The 19,349-nt window shown below is 37.2% G+C and overlaps 3 long non-coding RNA genes across 3 annotated transcripts; all 3 read left to right on the top strand.

Moving 5' to 3' along the window:
* The first annotated feature begins 868 nt into the window (after positions 1–868).
* Positions 869–3,710, top strand: LOC136339569 (uncharacterized). Its single transcript, XR_010732162.1, has 2 exons — positions 869–3,360; positions 3,411–3,710. It is a non-coding gene; the product is annotated as an uncharacterized lncRNA (long non-coding RNA).
* Positions 3,711–10,743: 7,033 nt separating this feature from the next.
* LOC136339567 (uncharacterized) lies at positions 10,744–13,273 on the top strand. The gene is made up of 3 exons (XR_010732160.1): positions 10,744–10,993; positions 11,545–12,457; positions 12,517–13,273. It is a non-coding gene; the product is annotated as an uncharacterized lncRNA (long non-coding RNA).
* Positions 13,274–14,797: 1,524 nt separating this feature from the next.
* Positions 14,798–17,342, top strand: LOC136339570 (uncharacterized). The gene is made up of 2 exons (XR_010732163.1): positions 14,798–15,064; positions 16,942–17,342. It is a non-coding gene; the product is annotated as an uncharacterized lncRNA (long non-coding RNA).
* The last annotated feature ends 2,007 nt before the right edge of the window (positions 17,343–19,349 follow it).

Here is a 19,349-nt window from a genome sequence, read left to right on the forward strand (position 1 = left end):
GTGGTTCGTGAGGAAACGTCAGAGGAGAACCCAGAGTCCATAATATTTCATGTTAAAGGCGAGCAGTCAGGCATAGTGGTGCAACTGATGGCTAGTGAGGACGAGATTTTGGGTTAGAATATCCACATAGTTCGCAATAAATGGAGTGACTTTTAGAGATGCTGTATGAATTTGGTATACTTACTGAGTTATTTTGTGAGTTAGGAAAACCAGTAGATTCAATTCTTCGAAATGACACATTGCCCTCTTCAACGGAATTCAGTAAAATTTATGAACAATGTGATTCTTTATAATTCGGAATGAAAATTAGCCTCGCCCGACTTAGTGTTAGTTTTTATTCCAAATTTGGACGATCAAAAACGGGTTGGAATTTTGGGTAAGTTCATCAAAACGATGTAAAGAATATATCAGGTAAGCTGACATTTTCTTATCCACGGTAACAATGATATATTGGGGGAGTGATAAGTACTTCGCCGCCGGGGTGCATTTCACATATATCATTACAATTCTTTCCACTACTGGACTTCAACACATTTCATGAAACTACAATGAACTTCCTTAAATCAAGCGTAGATTTAATCCAAAGCGCAAAAAGACAAAACGTCTGGAATCGTGACGATAACGGCAACGTTTCATTTGACAGTCATTTCTATGGCGACCAGATAAAACAACGACAGAAACGACGTATAGCTGTCATTGTTTATCTGTATGTGTTAGAGAACGATGCCCTTCCCTTCCTTCCTTTATTGAAGAAGGACTCCCCGGCGCTGTGCACTCGATGGCGTAACGCAAATGCGCAGGGAGAAACCTAGACAATTTTGTGATGATTATAAACTGCATTATAATTATTAATTTTATTATATTTCAGAAATGTCTACTATATACCTCGGATCAGGACTGAAAGGGCATAGTCCCAAAATCGTAGTCGATTACAACATCTATGCCATGCATCGAACTGTGGGGCGCAAAACTCGATGGAGGTGCGCCAACTGTAACAAGACCAGATGCAGCGCTGTTTTATTCACCCACAGCAATGTGGTGGAAGTGGTCAGGAACCACAACCACCCTCCAACCGCAAATGAGAGTGTCGTCATGAATATGACTCCCAGGTCTTTTTACATACGACGTTTCAAGTGAATGTTTCTTACATTATTATTATAATAAACAAGTACATTAAATATACTGTTGTTAATCCTCGGCCACAGAAACATGCATATTTATTGGATAATTCACCGCTGGACCATATTTGTTTTTCTTTGCAATGTTACACATCCAGATGAATTCCACAATGGTTCTGGTGGTCCTCCTCGAACCTTCAAATTCTCCATTTTCAGCCAGGTCCGCGACTAAATTTCGATAGCTCGAAGTAACTTTCGTCTCTCTTTCGGCTATTATTTTTCTCCAGCGAGAGCGAAAGGGGTGATGCTTTAAGTGTGTGACGAAAAACGTTAAAAGGTACATAACCGTAATCTGTTTATGTTGAGAACCACGTGCGCGATTAACGCATTACGGGCCTTGTAACTTTAATAACTATTATCGTCTCTTAAGGTTGACGCAAATATTTGGAGAATTCTCGACTGAGAATGTTTTCTGTGGGGCAAGTTTGTGAAAGAAAAAAAATTCGTGCGTAAGCTGAAAGAGTTTAGTTTCCGGCTCCGTTAAACGTAGATGTATTTTTCATGTTTTCAGCTAATTGTGAGTATGACGTGTAATTCATTACCGAAGTGAAGTTTTTATTGGATATCTCATATTTTTGTAAAAAAACATTGAAAACAGCACCTCGAAATGACTAAAGGATAACACCGTACTGCTCGATGTGAGGAATTGAGCAAAGTTCTTTCAATGCATTTTTTTATTTTGTATATTTTTAAAATTCTGGAACAAAATTACATCTTGGATAAACCATTAATTTGTAAGTGCCGTGCACAAATTTTGTTATTAATAGCACACAAAGAACTTGTACTATTTTCTCTCCACTCTCAAAAGACACCATCATTGTGCCTGCTGAATGATTATAAAATACGAATTTATTGACTTCTTTCTCAAAACAGTTGAATGAGAAGTTAATAACGACGCGGGTCGAGCGCCTTATCGACCTAGAGAGATAATCGGCCGCAATGTTGTCACGATTCCCTGTTGCTTCGTTTGTTGTTTCCGTGAAAATGAATGTCAAATTGTCTATCGTCAGAGCGTCACTGTTGATGCTACGATCCTAAACACGTTGTCTTTTTGTGTTTCGGATTTAATTTTTAGCCAATTTAGGTAAGTCTATTGTAATTTTATAAAATTTAATTAAATCTAGAGCTGGAAAAAATCGTATATCGTATACAACGCGGTTGTGAAATACTTATGATCTTCGCTTCTTAGATCCCTTACTGCCACGCGGCTGCGAGTTTAAACTTGACGTTCGGGTCATAACGATGTACTTCACATCCGTGGCGTATAATATACCATTAGATGCCTGGTTCATTCACTCATTTAGTTCCGAAGTGTAGCTTCGTTTTTTTCTGAATGGAAAGACCCGGACAATTTCCAATTTATTTACATCTCCATAGCGTTTAACAATTTTGCTACCTCGCTGCATTGCACAGCTCTCAACGGCATTTGTTATACACCGGGTCTACGCTAATTTGAAATGCGCAGGACAAACTGAGAATTCTTCATTGATTTTCTGCATTCTCCGCTAGTTGCGCTGTTACTCTATTCTAGCGCCTTCATCGTTTCTTTTAATTTCCAAAGGCTCGTCAAGGTTCACATTTTTTTGAGGGGTAGATGGTAAATCTCCCTCACAGCTCGTCAATTTAGTATTGGATATATGTCATATTACATGAAAAAAAATTGAAAGGGCTAGTTTGTCCCAAAAATACGTCTAGACCAAGTTATATTTACATGAATGTCGTGAGGACGTTTATTCCGTGGTCTTAGATGAACGCGCGAAGAACCGCGAGAAGATTTTGAATTCTAATAATTTTAAGCTCATCGGAAAAAATCCGAATCCGTCTAAAGGAAGCTATTTAGGCTATCTTTGAATATCATCAAAGGTACGTCTTAGATGTTGGATTTTCCGTATGATTGACGTCGGGTAATTTTTACAATTCGTTCTTGTTTTGTAGGGTGTGAATTTAGAGTCATGAATAACAAGAATTTAAAAAAAATCAATTTCTTCTCGTGCAAAAAGGGGAATTTTCCTTCGCAATCTTCTCAAGGAAAACTATCATAAAATTCGTGGTTTCAAATAAGCTTCCGGCAAGAACTCGGGCACTAGTGATATTATGAGTGTTTGAATAAGTAAACTTTGCTTTCCACAACACATGAACGTTCGTTATGGCTTTATGTAGAGAATGCTCTATGTTCTAGATGGTAATATATTCACGAAATACCACTTTCGATACGTGACTTTGTGTTTTCAGTTTTAGGGATTTACTGGAAGGAACCAAAGGGTTATAGAACTAGCAGTCGCTTGTCCTTATCGATAAACGGGTACCGGTACCTGAGACACATGAGCACTGACAAGGCAACCTACTGGAAATGCGAAATCTACCATAGAAACGAATGTCGGGCTCGATGTGTCGTCTATTTCGATCAAAGGATCAAATTCACTGGAATCCACGTACACGACGTTCCAGAGATGGTCGATTCATTCCAGTTGCTATTCCAGGAATATTACAGAATTGTTTAGAAATTTGTCGTAATATAAGTGTTAATTGTAATGTTTTTTTTTTTTCTTTGTTAGTGAGTTTTTGTTGTTTCATAAAATAAATCGGATCATGACGAGCGTGCGCCAAATGGCTAGAAGGATTATTTGCTGGGAATGCCCTCAAGTGAGCAATGTATATGGAAAAGTAATTTTTTCATTATCTAAAATGAATTTTTGGTTCTAATTTTTCCAAAGTCAGAAAGTGGCGTGGAGAAAGGAGAACGCAAACGTATAATGTAGAAATCTGGTTTTGCGGAATAGAAACGATTTTCACTACATCGATATTAAGACATTTTGAAGTTCGCACGAAGGGCCCAATGCCAAAATATATTTTTTAGTTTTAGCGACATACTATAAAGGTTCTAGAAGCTTTGCCATCATTCCCTCTCTCTCCATTAACGGTTATCGATATGTAAAGCACCGAAGCAGCAATAAATCCACATATTGGAAATGCGACTTATACGACAAAAATATGTGTCGTGCTCGGTGCATCGTATATTGTAATCAGACCATAAGATTCACGGGCATCCACGAACATGAAGCTCCTAACAAAACCGAATCTCATCTGCCTTTATGCCAGGAATATTACTACGTAACCTGAAAAAAAAAATGTTTTTAGCTTATCTACTGAATTGTTTTGTTTATTCTTTTTTGTCAGTCTGCGCTCTAATATTTACTTTTTCCTTTAATTTCATTTTAGAGCAAATCTCGTATTTTTTAAGCAAACGAGGATTCAAGCAAATGCTGTATGAGAACTATGCCTTTTGTGTGAGCAAAAGGTCCGATAACGTGACATATTGGAACTGCCAGGATTTGAGGAACCGTTACAAGTGTCCCTGTAAAATAATCATTAATGATAAATTTGGACTTTTGAGGAAGATTGGCGACCACAATCACCCATTCAATGAAGTTCTGGATAGAATTAGAAAAATGAATTTAGAGATGTTCTAGTTTGATAGATTTCTTAAATTTTCGATAGTCAAAGGGACTCATTTCTTAATTTGATCGACAAATATTTCGATCATCCATACAGGAATTCATCAGTAGTTTCAAGCTATTTCATTCCGCAGAATTTCGCTAAATTTGCCTTTCCTCGATGACGTTTCAAAGCCATTTTCAGGAAGTGAAAGTAATCTACGCCACTGATTCTTAATAAAGTTTTTTAGATATTCCTTAAATTACCTGACTTTATGTGCTCCGGACGCCGCTCATGTTTCAATGGGTCTGTGAATCCTCAAGCCATCTTTTCCCTCGTTTCCTTGAAGTATTTGTAGTTATTGTGCGTACTTTCAGGAGTATCCGGAAGAGTATATTTCGCTCCCGGCAGAAAGCACCCAATAATGGTTCTGGATAACTACGGTTACAAGCTACAGCAGCGTAGTGAATCTAGGAGCATTTGGCGGTGTACCCAAACAGCTACTTGCAAAGCTAAGATCATGTCTTTTGGAAAAACTATACGAATCAAATCGTCGGTGCCCCATAACCACGGTCCCACTTACAAGGGAAATTACAACGATCTCAAGTGGCAGGCAGTGAGAATCGAGTATTCTTATCAGTTTAGGGATCAAGCTTATAAAACTTTGTGAGGAATTTAGATTATATAATTTCTGTAATTTTTTAATAAATTTATCATAATTGGGGACTGATCATTGCACGGAGAAGCCATAGGCCCTATCCATAGGTCTAATGTGTTATACAAAAATATTGAGATATTACTATTTGTAGTTTCCAACCAGAAGCCCGACACGAGCCTGGTAGCTGTGCTTCGAAACCAGAAACTAATGATGCATCGCCAGTCCAAACTCCAGAGATCCGTGGACGCTTTAACATCTTACATGTTCGATTATTACAACAACCCCCCAATGGATTCTTCCTCCCTTGCTCCCATACCAATTTGTAAAGAATCAGCATCCTCAAAAACTTCCTCACCAATCGAGCCAATAGACTCCCTAGAGAAACTGACTCAATTCGAGGAGAAACTCAAAGATGAAGCCTACTTAGCTCAAGTCATTGAGTCCATGTCTTTTATCTGCGGCAAGAGCGGCAAGGCTATGGGCTTGGACTGCTGCTATAAACTCATAGATTATTTCCTTACTAGAAGGTTCGTAACTCAGTGCTCTTGGACTGGCAATACCCGAATGGGGCCTGGAGTAGGCAAGGTACCGCTGAAATTTTTCCACAACTTCAGGAAGTGCTTTCGGGATATTATCACTTTGGCCGATTCGAAATTCACTGAGACCGAGAGTGAAGATTTTTTCAAGAGGGTCATGAGGAACAGTGTGAAGAGGGTAAGTGCTGGGCAAATGAGACAATCGAGGCACAAGAACAGGCCGAAGAATTTGAAGTACAATCACGTACAGTGGAAGAGAACGCTCAATGAGGAGGACAAACAGTTCGATGAGTTGGTCGAGAGTGAGAAGGATGGTAATGGTGAGTCCTCACAGGCGTATATTAAAGTTGATTTGGACTTTGATGAGGAGGAGGGTCTAGTTTAGTTCAGGTTAGTAAAACAGATAGGCAAATATCAGTAAAAGGTTTTATTGAATGAGATATGTTTTATAAAAAGTTGTATAATAAGTGGATACTTTTAATTTGTTGTTGGCCCGTTTTCTAATAAAATTTCAATTAAGTTTGTTGAAAAATAGGTATAATTTTTCTGTTCCCAAACCGTCAAACTTGCATCAGCTCCGATTTTTGAGAAGTAGATTAAAAGTGCCGGGACACGTACTCCATGTCGACATGGCCGAAGACTGCAATGCCACAAGATTTAAATATGTCCCGCCTTGAATTATCTTATAACTTTTTGCTAGAAGACGGTGATGGTGTTATGAAAACTCTAATTTTCCACGAGAAAATCAGTGAAGCCAGTCGAGGTTATTCAGCCGTTTGTAGTTGCTACAAAAAAATCGCTTAATTTCCTCGTGACTGGATCATTCCGCCGATGTCAGGTTACTTAAGTTACTTCAGATTATTACGACAATCAGCACAATTCAAATTAAAATGGCATCCAAAAGCTTCGGGTTGTCCTGTTTAAAAATCAATAGGTCAGATAACTTTATTTAGTTTCAAATTCACAGATTGCAATCACTTTCTCTTATCCCCAGGTATATTATTAAAGAAATTACGTATTTTCAAAAAAGTTTTTCAATCTGTTTCGATATACATTTCTTCTGAGAAAACATAAATTCGAAACTTTCAGGTCTTGTATATTTTTCCTATGGCAAGAAGCATCCGATGATGGTATTTGAAGGCTACGAGTTCATATTCAAAATAACCACCGGGTCCAAAAGCATTTGGCGCTGCAACCGGGAAAATCGGGTCCAGTGCAAATGCCGACTTATGTCTTCAGGCAATACCATCACCTTTAAGTCTGATATTCAGCACAACCATCCCCCGACCTTCAAGGGAGATTACACCAACTTGAAGAGCCAATTAGTTTTTATTAAATACGCTTCTAAATTTCGACAATAGCATAGCTTTAACCAAATTGTTATTGTTGTACTTATAGAAATTGTTTGTAGAAAATATTTTGTTTTTGGTATTCAAATTTTACAAGGTGCTGACATATGTCATCATCGTAATAGTTTATGAGGGTCCTGACTGTGAATTCGCCAATTTGACCAGATGTTCGCTTACTTGGTCTTGAAGAAAATAACTTTATAAATATATCTGACGTAGGTATACTGTTAATGAATTATTGAGCGTATCTAGCTACAATTAACCTACTGCATTTTCAATAGTTTCGATACGAAATATAAGTAAATGTTACATTTTTTATTTATTTTGTTCATCGGAGCAGAAATTCTAATTACTGTCAGAATGTTTTTTTTAATTTTTATAATGATTTATCACCGTCATTCTGCCAGGTTCATGAATCATCGTACAATTTTTTAGGCTTGGTCTACTATTCTTATGCCAAAAAGCACCCTATAATGATCTTTCAAGGCTATGAATTCATATTTAAAGTGACCACCGGCTCCAAAAGCATTTGGCGTTGCAACAAGGAAAATTTCAAGTGCAAATGCAGGCTTATGACTTTAGGAAACACCCTCACCGTTAAATATCCTGCTGAGCATAATCATCCCCCAACCTTCAAGGGAGATTACTCTTATTTGAAGAGGCAATTGGTGCTGATTAATTACGCCTCTTCATTCGCCCTGATGCAATAATTTTCCAAATGGATACAACATCGAATCGTTGGTAGAAAATTCAAATTATAGAATGGATACCAAGATAATGGTACATTATTGAATCGCAGATTTTTTTATGTAAAAATGACGGGTGATTAGCGCAAAACGACTTTATCATAAGAATTATCATAAGTATACCTTGGAAAACATTCGTCACTATTGCCCAGAAACAATATATTTATGTATCAATTATTAATTATCATTGTGAAAAACAGTTTATACAATAAAATAAATAAACGTTAAATGCTGGTACAAAAAGCGTTTTTTTTTAAATTAATTAATTGTTACACAATAATCCTAATTAAGTAACAGTCGTGACAGTAACATTCATTAACCTCACATTTTGACAAAATCAGGCATTGACAATACGTTAAATTTTGCGCCTGCGTAGAAAAAACTGTCGGGGGAAAGCTCGTTTGTTTCAGGCGAGGTAATTACCACATGTTTCAGTATTAGCTCTTAGGAAATGGCTTTGCATTTCTCATTTAGTATATTTAGTTTAAGCTGAGTATGGCCCATTTGGACCATGTCTTGACGTATGGAATAATAGATTTTGCCCTCCAAAGGGCGTTACGTTCTAAAGCGTCATTTACGCTCCAGTCAAAAAATCTCGAAATTTGATAGAATGAAAAATAATCAATGTTTCTCACTCAGTCATTCGGAGAATATTTGTCAAATTCGCACATTCAAATCTGTATTCTCAGCATTTCTCTCTCGATATGTTGATAAACTTATAAAGAAGTAAAATTAATGTTCCTTTAGGTCGTATATACTTCGTTCCTGGCAGAAAATACCTCAACTTGGTATATGACAATTACGAGTATAAGTTTAAAAAAGCTGATAACTCCAGACAGTGCTACAGATGCAAACGAGACTTTTCTGGTTGCAAGGCTAAATTGGAGATATTTGAAGATGACCGAATAACGCTCAAAGAAGATCATAATCATCATCCTACGTACGCTTATTCGAGATTGGTTACATTGGAATCCAGGATGTATCGCATCAATAGGAAAATAATGACCAAATGTTATGTAGATTGAAATTGACATGCAGATATTTTTACGTCTTTGTGATAACGGACCCCGTTTACAGAAGAGAATAAATAGTTTTCCATTCATTTCGTACTTATCTTTCTGTTTATGAGATGAACGGTTTAATTGACCCTTACTTGTGCCTAACTGAGAATTTTGTTGGTCAGTCTCAGTTCTTTTACTGTTGTTCCGCTATTTTCATTAATTTTCTTTGAATTGCAGATTGTTGCTATTTTGGGTTGGTTTTTTGCATTCTCCTCTCAACTCAATACTTTACATTTCTAGATCGCATCTACTTTACGAATGTTCTGAAATATCCTATAATCATCATAGGTGGTTAGAATACAAAACCAGGCCCAGTCGAGCGAGTTCAAAAACCTTATGGGTGCGCACCCAGCAAAGCAAATCTCAGTGCAAAGAGCGACTACTATCATGTGGATGTAATATACTAATTAAAGACATTGCCCATACCCATGATCCAACTTGCAGAAAGAATTGCGAAGAACTTGGGTCTAAAATTTTTAATATTCAGCATACCATGGAGACATTTAATCTATAAATTTCAATCTCTCTGTGAGAGTTATATATATTTATATATATAGTATCTCCGCACTACGTCTTGAAAGATCGTCCAAGGAATACGGAAAAAATATCAAAGAGTCCCTAGAGGCCTTATTCTTCAAGTGTACATAAGTTGGAGGAAAGTTGAAAATGTAGTTTCTAGAAAAATTTGAAAATCCGATCGAAACACCTAAAAAAAATACACTTGTCAACCATGGAATGGACGTTTAACGTTTACTGACTGTAAAACGTCAATTCCAATGTCAGAGTGACAGTAATAAAAAAAATGTATCAAAGGCGCATGCGTACAGAATACCAGATCAAGGTCGCCATCAACTGATCCGACTCATTTGGGAAGCAGCACTAGCAATAATCCCTGAAATACTGGATAAGAAGTTCAAATGTGCCTGGAGGCACAAAGGCACAATTTTGAACGTGCATTTAATTAACATTTCGAATAGATTTTGTTCATTTTTCATTCATTTCCACTTCAGTAATTTAAAATTAAAATGGTATAATGAAGCTTTTTATTCGCTGGCAGTGTTGCCAAATTTATCAAACACATTTTTCTTAATAACTCGATAAATAACCTCTCAGGAGTTTTTTTTGCGTTTTTCCCTATTCCTTGGGAGGTTTTTCAAGACGTAGTGTAAAGATATCCCTGTATATTATATATATAGAGTGATATACATAATATACTCATATGTAATACACAGGTTATATAAATACGATTTTTGCAATTTTAGAATTACAAATAAAGAATTCGTATATTTCTGCTATCTTTAAATTCTAGGCTGCTCAATCATCCAATGTGGAATGACCTAGTAAATCTTAAAGAAAAACACGTATTTTTTGGATCTTGACGGGATGTGGCCTTAGTAATAGTAGTTCTAAGGCGTGGGGGGCGAAGCCCTGCAATTAAGCCCTTAGGAGCCCTCTTCCATTCAAAGTCCCCTCTTTTCCTTCAGACAGATTCTCTCCTCCACAAACAAACTCGCTCTTTGTATGAGAGAGATCTTATTCCATTCTAGCATCGGAACTTCCTCCTAGAGGAGAAGCGCGGCTTTGGAAACCTTACGACTTAGACATTTTCCTTTCCAAGCTTTAGTGGAGTCATTAGGGCACCTGTTAAATAAGTAAGCCCTGTGAGAATTTCAACGGCTTTTTGTTGGTAACCATCTTGCCACTATGGCATTATTATATAAAGGGAATAAATTCCTCCATATCTCTATATTTTAAATACGTACCATCAATAACATTTTAGGGCGTGTCTACTTCATCGGTGGCAGAAAACACCCCAAAATAATATTGGACAATTACGAATTTAAAATAAGACCGAGACCTGGCAACAGTTCCAGAACCCTTTGGGTGTGCACTCATGTTGACAAAGCTAATTGCAAGGTACGACTTTTGACTTCTGGCAACAACGTATTGGTTAAGGCGGTCGGACACTCGCATCTACCCACCCATGAGGGAAGCTGCGAACATTTACATTCCAGGGTATTCAACGTTAGGTATTCAGACATATTTAGATAAGATTGGTGTGTATGTATTGAGCTATTTACAATCCAATAAAATGGAACGGTTAGTACCAAAAACGATGTTTGCCTCATGTTAGCCTGACTTTTCCAAAACACAGAGAGGTTGTATTTTATAACTTTTTCATGTAAATCCTGTAGGGCTAATTTGTTTTTGCATCAGAAGGAAACATCCAAAAGCCGTTCTTGATAAGTACGAATTCCGAATGCGTCCTCATGGAGCTGAGGCAAATAAAAACTTTTGAATATGCGCTCAAGAACATAAATTGAAGTGCAAGCAACTTAAGTCATCAAGAAATGGGCTTATTATCGTGCATGCGAGCCACAATTATCCAGTCACCTTTAAGGGGGTTTTGAGGGCACTTAAGTCTCAACCAGTATTTACGGATCATACCAGCAACGGACTTATTTTTTAAACATTTGTGCGTCTATAAGCAAACTTAAATTAGCTTTAACATCTCTGTATTTCAAATTCAGTAAAAACACTTTTGATCCTGGAAAGGTAATGTATCCGTGTCGTATTTCAGCACTAGTCTACTTCGCTCCAGGCCGGAAGTACCCAAAACTTATCATGAATAATTATGAGTTCAAGATGATCAAAGCGGAATCTACGGCTACAAGAACTTTGTGGATGTGCACCCGTGACCGATACAAGTGCAAAGTTAGGATTAAATCCTCTGGAAATAACATTTACGTAAGAAATATCGCCCACAACCATGGACCTTTGACTACTACCAACTTGGAGGGTCTTCAGTGCAGACTTTTTAATCTTGTAACTGCCTTGAACTTTTAGGTTTAGGAAAATATGTTTTATAAACATATGTTTCACTAAGATTGTTGTTGATCTATAAGATTGGTCGGGAACACAAGTACAAGTATATTGTTCGTATTATAGGTTTCTTGGATTTGGTAGTTGCTGGCATGTAATGATGGTTAGTCAGAATCGATTTTCTGTTTAATCGAATTTAAAGTTTTTGGGGAATCTCCGTATCTCCGAATATCATCTTTCTCCAAAATGGAATGACACTCCTACATTGGCTTTCGTTTCCATTGTAGTGGTGGTCTGGGTATATCATATTTCTACTAACGTCTACGAAAACTCTCTGATTAGGCAAACGATTCTCACATGTTAACATGATGATAAATAATTGTGTCTTTCTATCATTTTTTCACTAATGTTATTGGTTCAATGTTAATAGAGGATACAACGTATTTTAGGGTAGTACGACTATTCATACGTTCTGCAACAATTTATCCTTAACTTTCCATTTCTGTGTCGATCGGCTTACTCTCCGCTTCTTTCTTTCCACTATCAGTAGTATAGACGAGAATAATTTCACCTAACACTGAATATATGTTGTTGGCAGAGTTCTATGGATATGCTTTATAGAGCATGGAATAGCTTGCTAGGTAGTTGCAAATCAATCTCTTCCATCTCAGGTATATAACCTTTTCATTTGACTTATCTTAGTATTATTCATTAGCAAAATGACTTCCAGGTAAAAAATGGAGCCGATCAGGAAAAACGAGGAGCGACGTGTGGAACTTCTTCACGAAAATCTCTAGCAATTTCTCAACTTGCAACTTGTGCGGAAAAAATTATAAAAGTTTCGGAGCCACAACCTCGAATTTCCGAAAGCACCTCGAGCTCGTCCACGCCATTCGAGACCTATCGGAAGAAACGCGAAATTTAATTAGGAAAGGATTGATTTAAGTGACTCTTATGTCCGTGTTTTATCGTTATTAAATAGATCTGCATGTCTGTGCGAAGAAGCTTTTGTGCACCATTATGGTGTAGTTGATAAAATAACCAACGTTGCCAAATTGTTTTTAATTTCCGAGATGTTCCGAAAAATATCGAGGACAATCTTTTTTTGTTAGTTTCTTCCCGTCTACCACGTAAACTTATTACTATTCGCAGACGACAAGTGTCTTGAATATTTTCAAATTGTTAAAAGGGCGAAAACACTTTAATAATATTCTCCGATTGAAAAAAAATTGATTCAGCTAAAAATTTTGTGTCTGGGAATTTGTTTCATTAATGTGTTACAACGGGAACTGTAATTAATTATACAGCAATATAGACACGTGGCCACTAAACAGTCTGCGCTTCACTTCTCTTTATCTTTGGGCCAGCATTTTCAATAATTTGTCCCCGTGGCCTCAAGAGAATCTTTCAAAGACGGTTCATTACAACACAGTCGTTATCAAACAGCAGAAGCATATGGTGATGAGTCTCAATGCAAATAAGTGTCGAATTCACTCAAATGGTTTCTAGGGAAAATGTGGAGCCTATGAGGGAAAAAAGGAGTGATGTGTGGAACTTTCTCACAAAAATATACACAAATACCTCAACTTGCAATTTGCGTGGAAAGAATTATAAGAGTTCTGGGTTTACAACCTCAAGTTTCGGAAGGCATTAAAAAAATACGAAACTTAATTAGAAACGGATTGCTTTGAATATTGTTAATATCCGCACTCGATTGTTGCTTATAAGAAGATTTAAATGTTTAGAAGAATAGCTGATATATTCTGTTGTATTTAAAAGGTAATAAAATTGTTGGAGTTGCTTTTGTGGAAATCTTCTAATACTTGCAGCCGATCTAAAATTCCCTAAAATTCATTTTGAACGTTTCGCTGAAGTGAAACTTTAACGAATGAAAAAATGCAAAAGAATCGGTGAACCATCAGAACCTCAACAGCCTGAAACAAACAGAGCTCTATTTTTATGGTAAACGATTTATTTGTAATGTTGTCAACTCATCATTGCCAAACTCACCAGTTGGAGTCGGACATTTGAGTCGGCCAATTCAGCGTCCAAAAATGTTTTTTTTTAATCCAAATTTAAACCAATTTTAAATGTCTTTGAATGGAAAAAAAAGTCATTTTTTCATTAAAATTTATTTTCACTGTCGCCCTTCATTTCACGGACATTGGGTGTGTGGTATGGTTGCAAAAATAGCGTTTGCAATATCTCATAGAACCATCGATGTTCAGATACCCTGCATACGTGTACCCTACGCGTAAGTATCAGAATTGAATTACTAATCATTTTTATAATGCCTCTGAAATAAAGTCCTTTTAGGTTACTCATTCGAGTCATTTCGAAGGGAAAGAAGCGAGGCCTGGGCATACTTTGATAAGGTTTCTAGGGAAGCTTGCACGTGCAAATTATGTGGGCGAAATTTCGGTCTTCGAGGAGGCATATCTAACCTCAAGAGACACCTCAACAATAAACATTCATAATATTGTCAATGTAAAGTGTATGTAGTATTAAAAGTGTTTCCTTGTTGTTTGTCCAAAAAGTTTTCATATTATTTTGTACTTGACGAAAATTTACGTTTTAATTATTACGTTTCTGTGGAATTTTGAAAAAGTTCTGAACACGTTTTCAGGTTTGAATTTTTCAATTTAACTCCGTTTTCAAGTAAATTTTGGACTGGTTTTGCTTGCGCCAATTTGCAGGATCGACACAGCGTGCAAACGCTTCCAAGTAAAAAACGGTTTTACCAATTAATAGTCCTGAACACATCGACTAGCAGTGTAAATGTGCACCAAAAAGTCCCAATTAAAGTGCTAGTCTAGATTTCAGTCTTCTGTAAAATACTGGCAAAGGCAGATTATCACAACCACTCACCAAGAGGCTTCACTACTACTTTTAAGCCCAAGAGCTTCAACATTCAACACACATCTGAGAACTTTTCCAATAGCGTGTGATAGATTTAGCTTAGATTCACTATTGACAATTCTTTATTCCATTACTACGATGTTTTTAGTTCCGGGTGTTGTACACTTCTCAGCTGGTAGAAAGCACCCGATAATGATAATCGATGGGTTCGAATACAAATTGCAATTACGAAGCGATACAAAGTCCAACTGGTGTTGCACCCAGGACACCAAACATCGCTGCAAAGTGCGTCTAATGGCAACTGGAAATTTAGTGCAAATCAAGAGTTTCGGCCACACTCACGACCCGACCTTTAAGGGAGATTATAATTCTTTAAGGTCGCATGAGGTTACGATGGAGTATAGGCAGAAATTTAGAAGGTCTTAAATATTATATTAAGTATATGGTATAAACTGTTATAAACGGTTTATAAATTGCTTCAGCTATTCAACATGTATTTGACTTCGGTTAAAAACGATAGATATTGTCATGTGTGTCCTTGATTAAGTTCTATACAAGGTGACTCAAAGTTAAGGTCATATACAAGGTGACGCTAAAAGTGCAGATGTACAAAACTCTGACACAGAGATCTGGGTCCGAACCGTGATGGTATAACGCAACTTGCTTTAATCTCAAAGTCCATAGTTTTCAAACACAAAACGCCTTTTGTAAAGCCCTCATCGAACTTTTCACATGCAGGTTTCTTACATGCACGATATTTAAATTCTCTTTCGACGTTTTTTAATTAAACTTTTTTTAGCCACTGTGGTAAGTTTCGTCCCTTGAAAGAAGCACCCGATAATGATAATCGATAGGTACAAATATATATATAATTCACATTAAAAAAAAAGTAGTCTCCGGCACTGCTCCCAGCAGAAATACAAGTGCAAAGTCAGGGTCGTAACGAGGGGAAATAAAATTCAAATCAAATCCGTTGCCCACACTCATAACCCCAGTTTCAAAAATTATCAGAAAGCTTATGCTCAAAGGATGTTTAGCGTCTCATATACTTGTCAGTTTGGTTCGTAGCGTTTTAGTGTTTTAAATATATTCATGCAATCAAAGTGCCTAATTTTGAATTTCGTCGTGTGGGAAGGAAATGCAGGGGCGTCATAAAACAATCCTTGTTGACAAATCAGTGGCATGTCTGAAATCAATCCATTCATCATATGTCTAGAGACCTAATGGCCTATTCAGCGACCTATATTTACGGTTCCCTATCTATTGACTGGTTTTTTTATTGATCATCGGTTATATATATATACAGCATTTTTTTCGCTACTATGGACATGGAGTCCTACTGAATACGAGCAGGAGCAATTGGGCGATTGATGAGAGCGAGAGAAACAAACTACCGTTTCCCTTTCCCTCGTCAACGTTCGGCTAACGTCGTCGATTCGCAAACAGTACGCCTTGATCCGGGGGTGGGTGCAGTTCTGTGCGATTTTGGAGGGCGCAAATTACGCGCATACATGCAAATTTGAATGAGTTCTTCGAGGACTAGTTCCATGATAAATTTTAATGAAGCCCTACTTTTACAAATACCAAAGTTGAAAATGATATTTTTAGGTGTTTTAAATTTTTATTTCTTTCTAATTGCCTTTTACGTGCACTCACTAAAATTCCATATGCATAGCAGCGAAGAAGGTCAATGTCTGACCACCAGGTTACCGTGAATTCATTTGCTAAAATCCCCTTAATCATTGTAGTGACTGTTCATTTCACTCCCGGCAGAAAGCACTCTGTTATGACTTTCAACAAGTTCGAGGTCGAGCTCTTTCTGAGGACACCGAATCGCTGTTTTTGCACTCAAAAGGTCGACCATAAGTGTAAGGTACGATTGTTAAAAATCGGTAGAAAGATTCGAGCGAAAGCAGTACCGCACCCGCATTCCGCCACCTTCAAAGGAGATTACACGAGCCTTTTCTTACTAACCTTGTCACTTGTATAGTGCAATAAGTTGGCAATATCTGACTGAGGATTCTATCGTATTCGGTGTGGAAGAAAATGGAGGAATTTAAAAATGTCAGTTTTCGATTTTTCGTCGCTTTATTTATAATCAGTTCTCCATCGCCTCCATAGCCCACAATATCCGGACCTAGTTCGTGGATCATTCATTACGTTTGTTTCCAGCATTTGCTATTACCGTCAAACTATAGTCAACGATAAATAAATTGTATTGCTCCAATGTAGTTATAATTTTCTCCTAAAATGCTCATTTTCCCTGCCTACCTATTCAATAATTATTTATTTCCAGTTACCGTCCACTTTTCACCTGGAAGGAAAAACCCCATCCTCATTGTTGATGGATACGAGTTTCGGATGATTAAACGGTTTAACGAGGTCTCGGCCACCAACTACTGGGTCTGCACACAGTGCGATAAGCACAAATGCAAATCCAGGTTTATAACCACCGGCCACCTTATTACCATGAAGGATGTAGCACACAATCATCAGAGAACCTTTAAGGGTGACTATAGCAGTTTGCATTCTCAGGTGTTTCGTTTGCAATTTTGCAAGGCTTTGAAATTACGATGAGTTTAGGAAAATTAGCATAGCAGTGACGTTCTAATCAGCATTTTATTCTATATTATTTTATAACAACTTTATTTTAATGTATCTGTCCCAGTAAGAGAATATTAAACTAACTTTTACTAAGATATTTCTTTCATTTTACAAAAGTTCCTTAGGACTGCGACATAATTTTCGTTTCATAAAATCCCCTTTTTTAGTGACAGTTTACTTTGCTCCAGGCAAGAAACACCCGCTAATGGTAATTGACGGATTTGAGTTCAAGTTATCCCATAACAGTTCTACCAGTAGCGTGTGGGTTTGCACTCGGAATGTGAAGAATCGATGCAAAGTAAGGCTGGTAACTGCTGGGCGGCAAGTGCAAGTGAAGTACTTTCCGCACACTCATGTGCAGACCTTTAAAGGAGACTATAAGACACTGAATTCGCAGATATTTTCAGTTGTGTATTAACCACAAGTGTTAATATTTATGATAATAAATGAAATTTCTAATACTTATTATTAACTTTGCGTATTTGACTCATAGAACTGTAAAGAGATATCGACTGGAGCATACTGAATTTAAACGCTCATCGAGACGTCAAATACTCATAAATGTAAAACTAGAGGATCGGAAATTTCTCAGAAATTGGGATTCACATATAATTTATGTTATTCCTGAGAATTTTTCAAAATGAGAGTACCATAGCTTTGAATCTAGGGCAACGGCATTTGTCATGATTTTGTCGATTTCTTGTGTGGATAGGGATTTGAGGGATTCTGCTACGAAAATCCATCTTTGACTTGGAGAGAACATATTTCTGATCGCCTTGTGACAGACATTAGTTCGTGAGCAATTACCATCGAAACATATCGTGCATTCGTTGACAATAAATGAAAACTTTTGGTACCTTTTACGGCTCAACTGAGTCTCCCAACTGAAAGGTTGCTGAATATTGCTCTATACAAGTATTACAAGTTCAAATGGAAGTATTGGGATTCTGTAAGGTTGAGAAAGACTACACAAAGTTTAATAAGCCTCGTAAATCACTTGGTCCTTCTCGGAGGCATATTAAACCTTGCGTAGTCCTTAAACTTGCATAATCCCCACGCTTCCACTTGAACTGACGTTATCCTGTATACGTAACTTTCGAATTAATTCTCCTGGCCAGGGACATTTTGGGTTATTGCATCGATTTCTGAATCGACAAACTCCTGTGATGAAGACTGTTTGATGTGGGTGTCCTGAGTTTTGCACATTGCAGCGTCTCTTTCACAAACTGATATCTTTCCTGAAACTTCAGGCATGAACGAATGAATTAAATAAAATTGGTGATTCTTGCGAAATTTCTGAATAAAGTAAGCTCGAAGGGGATTTTTGAAGAAGGATTAAGGTGTGGAGTATTGAAAATTCCAGCTAAGGCCCCGTTTCCCCCAATAAATCTATTCTTTGACTGAGATAATACAAGACAGACACCGAAAATTTTCCTCTTGGAGTATAAAAAATTAAAATTTTATTCGCCCCAGCGACACGAATGCTACATCTCATTGAAATCCTAATCTCTTTCAGTAACAATATATTTCTCCGTGGGCCGGAAGAACCCAATTCTTATTGCCGATGGGTACGAGTACCGCGTGATGCGAAAGAAAAGCACTAGTACCTACTGGATATGTACTCAGTACGGAAAGTCTAAGTGTAGATCCAAGTTGCTTACCATGGGCAATCGCATTAAGATGTCTGACATAGGTCATACTCACGAGAGAACGTTCCAAAGCAATTGCAGTAACTTGCACAGTCAACGTGTTAATATTGAATATTGTCGTACTCTTAGTACTAGCACCTACTAGGTTCTTAAGATTTTTTTGTCGATCTGTTTGATGTGTGTGATATAAATGTTTCACTAGAATAAATCAGGGTTTGTTCTTACGTTCGAGTATTCTTGTGTGTAAAATGTAAAAATGTTTTTTCGTTTCTGTCCTGCATTCCTTTGTATATGCAGGGAAAAAGACTTTCTAATATAAGCTAATATGTATGTATCACATACAGGATGGTGCCCACCTAGTAGACGGAACTATTCTGTCTATGAAAATAATTCGATTTGGTCGAAAAAAAGTGAAAATTTTGACATCCTGTATAGCGAAAGTTGTTATCGT

Source organism: Euwallacea fornicatus, chromosome 5 (assembly GCF_040115645.1).
Source record: "Euwallacea fornicatus isolate EFF26 chromosome 5, ASM4011564v1, whole genome shotgun sequence".
Taxonomy (NCBI): Eukaryota; Metazoa; Arthropoda; class Insecta; order Coleoptera; family Curculionidae; genus Euwallacea; species Euwallacea fornicatus.